This window comes from Daktulosphaira vitifoliae, unplaced genomic scaffold, assembly GCF_025091365.1.
Source record: "Daktulosphaira vitifoliae isolate Bord-2020 unplaced genomic scaffold, ASM2509136v1 Scaffold_5, whole genome shotgun sequence".
Classification (NCBI taxonomy): domain Eukaryota; kingdom Metazoa; phylum Arthropoda; class Insecta; order Hemiptera; family Phylloxeridae; genus Daktulosphaira; species Daktulosphaira vitifoliae.
In genome coordinates this window covers 32,270,949-32,277,721 of record NW_026099576.1, presented here as the reverse complement: position 1 = coordinate 32,277,721, position 6,773 = coordinate 32,270,949, and the positions used below count along the sequence as shown (strand labels likewise).

General features: G+C 23.2%; 1 protein-coding gene across 1 annotated transcript in view; it reads left to right on the top strand.

The window, feature by feature from the left end:
• Positions 1-483: 483 nt before the first annotated feature.
• Positions 484-6,773, top strand: part of LOC126907907 (neuronal PAS domain-containing protein 2-like) — a 59,455-nt gene continuing 53,165 nt past the window's right edge. The window contains exon 1 of the mRNA XM_050689573.1: positions 484-896. The gene's annotated coding sequence lies outside the window, so the exon portion shown is untranslated. The remainder of the gene's footprint in view (positions 897-6,773) is intronic.

The following is a 6,773-nucleotide window of genomic DNA, read 5'->3' as shown; positions in this document are numbered from 1 at the left end:
AATTTATCATTACAATATTTGTTGCACTTAATTGTTTTTATGCATTATATAAACATAAAGTAACTCAATATTTAAGTTTAATAAATTATAAATTAACTTAAAATTATTTAAATAATATTCAAACAATAAATACTATAGATTAATATTTATGATACTAATTATTTAAAATAATTTTTAACGTAGTTTGCATAGGGACTGTGGGAGCTTCAGTCATCATATACAAATTCGTAGCCCCAATAAATAAACTTTATTTTTTGGTTGGGTTTCAACAACATGGGGGAGACAAGCAATGTGGTAAAGAATCCCCTCTCATTAAGTTTATTATGGAATAGCCCTAACAGATAAGTTTTTTAAACTACGCTCATGAAAACAATTAATTATTCACTATATTATTTGAAAATAATGTATTTCGTTACTTGTATTTTTACTTGTTTGATTTTTTCTTCTATGATAAATTAAGTGATAAGAGCCTTGATCACGGAACCAACAAAAACAAAGATGGCGTCTGACGGGTCGGGTCGGATTTGTTGTCGTTCGATGTCAAATAAAATTGACTATACAATATCGCTTTAGATTTTCTTTACAAACTTAAAGTTTTCTTGTTGAATGAAGTTTTTTCTTTGATTTATGAATTATATTATGCGACAATTTACTTGTGTGTGCGTGTGTGTAAAACATCATGTGTAACTCATTATTGAGGTACCTGCTGCTATTGTGTCGGCCGTGTATAGCTCAAGGTAGCCGGGCTAAGTACGTTTCATAAAAGCATTAAACGATTGTAACGAACGTAATAAAACAGGATAAATTATTAGATGTTTGTACATCTTTATCAGTAAATTGATTGAATAGACTGACCGCCCTATACAAGACTGAATCTTCACAAGTAATTTGTACAAGTAAGGTTTATTTCTTTAATAAAGTTTGATAACTGATAGAATGATGATTCTATAGCATATCAGTTCTATCTATGAATGCTGTAATAATGGTGAGGAACAATTCGTTCAAACTAAAATAAAATTTGATGTCTCAAAAATTCCATCAATAGTTTGTGATTTTCTCCAGTTAAACCTCTAACAAAATTGTATTTTCGTTGTTATATACAAATTTATTAAAATAATAATTTCAAAAACTTACATTTAGCAGTTTTTACTTGTTCATATTTTACTCTTCTTTCATTTAGCTAAATTAATATGTATATAAATTTATAGTAAAAAAAAGGATAGTTACAAATAATCTAATACTGGTTTATTAGCAATACAGAAAACCTAAAATTTTAGAGAAATGATATTTGTGCTAGGTTTAACAATTTTCTAGTAGAGCAAAAAACTAAAAATACTCTAATAATTTCCTTATTTTATATCATAAACTTAAATTTTAGTTATGATATTAAGTATTAAACATATTAATTTATAAAAAATACATAATTATAAAAAATTTAGACTGGCTTTCTGCCATTTATTCACTTATATAAATTTGGAAGGAGAATTATTTTTGTTAGGTAAATTTTAAAATTACAAATATGTGAAAGAAGATAACGAACATTTTTATTTTTTAAATTGTAAAATATGTTTTTCCCTTATAAGAAGAATATTTATTATTTAACTTAAAATTAAACAATTTATTTTACTAGCAGTGTATTAATAAAAAGACATTCAGATAACCTTCTTGGATTAAAATGTATTTGTTGTATTGTACTTCCAAGTTATATATTTTTATAGAATTTGGTAATTTTATGATGAATAAAGAAAAATTTATAATTTTTATAAACTCTGTTTATAACTAATTTGGTTAAATATAAAGTTAAACATTTTTAACATAAAGTTTCTAATAGCCCTTTTTAAATAAAATAAAAATGATATACATGATTAATACTAATATAATGTATATTATAATTTACAAAAAACATACTGTGTAGGTTTTTATTCAATGCATTCTTTAATATACTGTATACATAATGGAACAAATCTAACTGACAACTCTTATAACTTTTGATACATTCAATCTTACATAATAATTTTTTGTTATAATTTACAAATTCATAGACTATATTATCATCATATTTTTTATTATTTGTTTAAAATAAAAATAAATTTTTTTTTTTTTTAAATTTCAAAATAGTTTATTTTTAAACTCTTTTCTTACAAAATGATTATTGGATTAGGTTTAGGGCAAATAATTATTCAGTTACATGTATTTTGATACATTTAGTTGGTATCTAGTTTAGGTGAGGGTACAGCTCGTACTGATATATATTTATTATGCATACTCCATTTGGGTCATAGTCACTCAATATATTAAAATTTTTGTTACATAAAAATAAATCTTTCTAAAATTTCCATCAATCCATTTTTTGTTTTTTTTTAAAAAAAGTGCTTAAATTTGATTATTTTTAAATTTTAAACATTTTTCAAATGAAAAAAAATAATGTTATTATTATTAAAAATAAAATTTTGTTTTAAAAATGTATAAATTATTTGAAAAAAAAAAAAAAACAAAATGTTCATTGTGTCTAAAGTTATGAGTTGTCTGATAGATATGTTCCATTTTGTATATATCATATTTATGAACTTGAAATACAAAAATTGTATACAAAACATAATTAACATAATAATATGATGTAGAGTAAATATTTGAAATTAGTTTTTATGAGTAGGGCAGTTTGGTTTTGATAAATATCTATCACAAAAAAAAATATGGGTTAGTTTGTTTAAGAAATGTTTTTATGCAAGTACTATTGTAAATGTATCACTTATAATGTATTAATGATCATTTTTTGTTGTAAATGTAAATTTTTTTAAATCTCTTTACCTGTACAATTTTACAAGAACTTAAAATTTTATACATATTTTCTTTATTAATTTTTTTAAATGATATATTATAAAATTAATAAATACATGATTAATTGTTATACGACCTTTTTATTTTTTTTAGTACTATTTAATAATGGTCATATTATAATAACATAATAACAAAAAAGTTGTTTACTCATCGTTCTATTAGTGCAAGAGGGCTCTATCTCAAAAACAGCTTTACTAACAACTTATAAAGTTTTGACTTCTCATAATAGTTAAATTTTATATTAAAAGCTTACATATTTGGTTAGAGTATAATAAAGTATATTGAATTATTTCAAACATACTGAAATACGGTTTATGGTCCTCTTAATCTCATATATTACATTTAGAACCGTTTTAGATATACCGTTTGTGTTTATTAAAAAATAGTGTTAGAATTTTAGCTAACATTAACTTTAGACTTTTTAAAAATTAATAATATAAAAATAATATTTATATTTTAACTTTGTTGTGAAGCTGATAAGGTATTAATTTTACTATGATGTGTTTTTTTTTATTATTTTCTCTGTTACCACTTTTTCTCAGCTTTAACCGATATGATTTCTTTCAACGATACTTCAAAAGATCACAAAATCGTATCTAGTCAAAGTCATTACCCTCAAAAATTAAAAAAAAATTTCTTCGTTAACCGTTAATGGGGAAAATCTCCAAAAAAAATTACAAATTTAAAAATCGCTAAATTTTGACAATTTTTTAAAATTAAAACTGCCATAACTTTTTGAAAAATAATCAAATCAATATAATTTTTTTTTATAGATGCATGATGCCTTTGCCTATCATTTGATATATTTTTTTTATAAATATGACCCTTTACGTGCCCACGGGAGAGATTTAATATGACAACTTTTTTACAAAAAATTAACTTTTTCAACTTAATTTTTGAAAGTTTTTCGAAAATACTGACACTTATATGTATACCTTAAATTAAAGCTTAGGTAATATACTTTATTATGGAAAAAAAAAAATTTCCTACTTTATTTTGTTTTCATGATGGAAACGGACAATAAAGTTAATAAAAAAAATACGATTTTTGTAAAAAAAAATTTTTTATATTTTTAATTTTATAACGTTATGACTTTTTGAAAAATGTATGAAACATTATAATTTTTTTAAGTTAAGTACTATTTATATTCTTCTTTTATGCGACTTACTTTTTTTTTAAATAAAACCATTTTCCTTGTATGTATTCATATATTACACTTATAAATAATAAAACTTGCAATCAGGTTATTTATAAGGATGTAAGAGATTATTTAGTTTTATAAATAATCCATTAATTTTTTAAAGTTAAACATCTACCGATTTGCATCGAAGCGTTTTTTATGATAGTGATTTTATCACTGTCAGATATCATTATACTTGACCCAACTATCTACGTCCCCACTGTATTGGGTTTTTTAATATTATTTCTGCCTCAATGAATACTCCATAAAGTTATCAATAACAATTTCTTACATTTAATAGATGAAAGTTAAATGTCTTTAAAAAAAATGCTTTTTAAGGTTTTTTGCTATTTTGCATATTATTTTATTATTGTTATTTAAAAAAATATAAATTTGTGCTATAAAATTAAAATTTATTTACATAGAACAATATATTCAAGATGTAACAGATCTAGCTGACAACTCTTATAACTATTGATATAATCAAAATTTCGTTGTAATTTTTCTTTATTTTTAATATTTTATGCATTCATAGAATAAATTAAAATCATACATTTTTTTTTTTAAATAATAAAAAAATGTTTGATTATTAAATATAAATAATGAAAATGTTAGTTTAACATAGTTAAGAATGCATAAATTATTAAAAAAAAAAAATTACAGCAACATTTTAATTGTATCAAAAGTTATAAAACTTGTCAGTTAGATCTGTTCAACTATGTATATTATTTTGCTTTACCTCAAAACAGTAAATTATGATAATTATTTTTGACTTTTAATGTAATAAGTAGGATTAAAACTATAGTTATACTAAGTTATTATCACCAATTTTTTTTTACAAACTTTCACAATTGTCTTTCACTATCGTAAAATTGTGTAGAGAATGAGATTTAAATCAATAAAATTTTTGTTAAATTACACAATGACTTAAAGTATGATTTGTTAAATTAAAAAAATTACGTAATTTTAAATGATCTTTAAGTTAGTCTCTTCTAAAACTAGCTAAAATTGTTACTATACATCATGGAGATATACCTCGTAAAATTGCGGTTGAAGTTAATTTTCAAGATTTGTAAGAGATCCCCCCTTAGACTATTGTAGTAATGTACACAACACCTACTTTAAAAAAACTTAGCACGTTTTTATATGACTTCTCACATTTCTTGGACACTTGGTACAGACGACGTATGTTTTGAATTAAAAAAAAAAAAGCAGTAGTTTTATACATTTTTTTCATGTCTAATTAATAAATAAAATATCAGAACCTAACTTCTTATAAAGCTGCTATAACTGTGGCTGTCTAGGTAAAATTTAAATTCATTTAACGTGGAACGACTAAGTCATGAAAATGTAGTCTTTCCATCTTTTTAGTGATCTTTTGATCATAACGCCTACAATCTCCCTTAGATACTGTAGTATTATAGAATATTTCAACAGCAGGACTCCTGAAGCAATGGATTGTTGAATATATAATTTGTTCAAAAATAGCTTCATTTAGATCGTATTGTTGATTGTCCATTATGATGTAAAGGCATCATTAAGATCATGGGTTTCGTGACAATCCTGCAGAGTTATCCTAAAAAATTACATTTGTTCTATTTACATTATTGGCTTCATTATGTTATACTTTTCAGCTTATACTTTAATATTATTTGCTATATTACTAAAACTTCAGTGATCATTATCCACGACAATATCAACATTTTTGCTTCATTCAAAATAGGTCATTCCAACAATCAGCATGGGTTCTGCTATAGTGATCAATAGCTTTTTATTCGAATTGCGTACTGTTACGTATTGCTGTTTTTATTAAAAAAAGAATTGTTTAAAAATAACTTTTCATGGCATTATATATATTACTTTTTTAAATTACAAAATAAAATATTTTTGACGTGTGTTTTCAATGGTTATATAAGCATACATTTTTGGATAATAGTTATAATTTATTTATTTTTTGGTTATCAACTAGAAAGTTAATTTGACACCAATGAAATAAATTTGAGTGAATCGGTTAATACTCAGAAAAGAATTAAGTGTAGTTGGCAATATAAATAATTAAAAATTAGATATGAATGTGTAACTGTATTCTCTATAATAATATTTACTGTTTAAAGTATATAATAACCCCTAATCATGAATCACTTAATAAGTCGAAAAATAAAAATATTACTTTTATTGGTTTCTTTTAGATTAATGTTTATCTCTATTTATCAATCATAAAGTAATTTTTATGTTCATTTCTTATAATGGTGTCAACTTTTATTTCTCAAATTGCAACACACATAATTAACTAGCATTATTCAATAGATAATGATCTAAAAAAGAAAATTACTGGTCAGTAACAACTTATGAACCATTATTTCGAAAGTTATTGACATTTTTATACCTAGGCAGAAGGAAAGGTACGTCCAGGAAATGTCTTTTTATTAAAATACCAGCACCTACTCACTTTCAGTTGTTACTTAAAACTGTTAATGAAAAATTACCAATGATAACGGGATGGGTATTATGGCCGGCTTGTACCAGAAACTAGACACCACCAACGAGAGAATCATAAAAAAAAATTGTTAATAACTTCAGAAATACTGGTTTAAAAGTTGTTATTGACCAGTTATTTTCTTAAATAGATTATTGTCTATTGAATATGCTAGTTAATTATGTGTGTTTTTATTTGAAAAATTAAAGTTGACACCTCTAAAAGTTATAAGAGTTGATTCTAAAAAATAATTAATAGCTTATAAATAAAAAAATATAA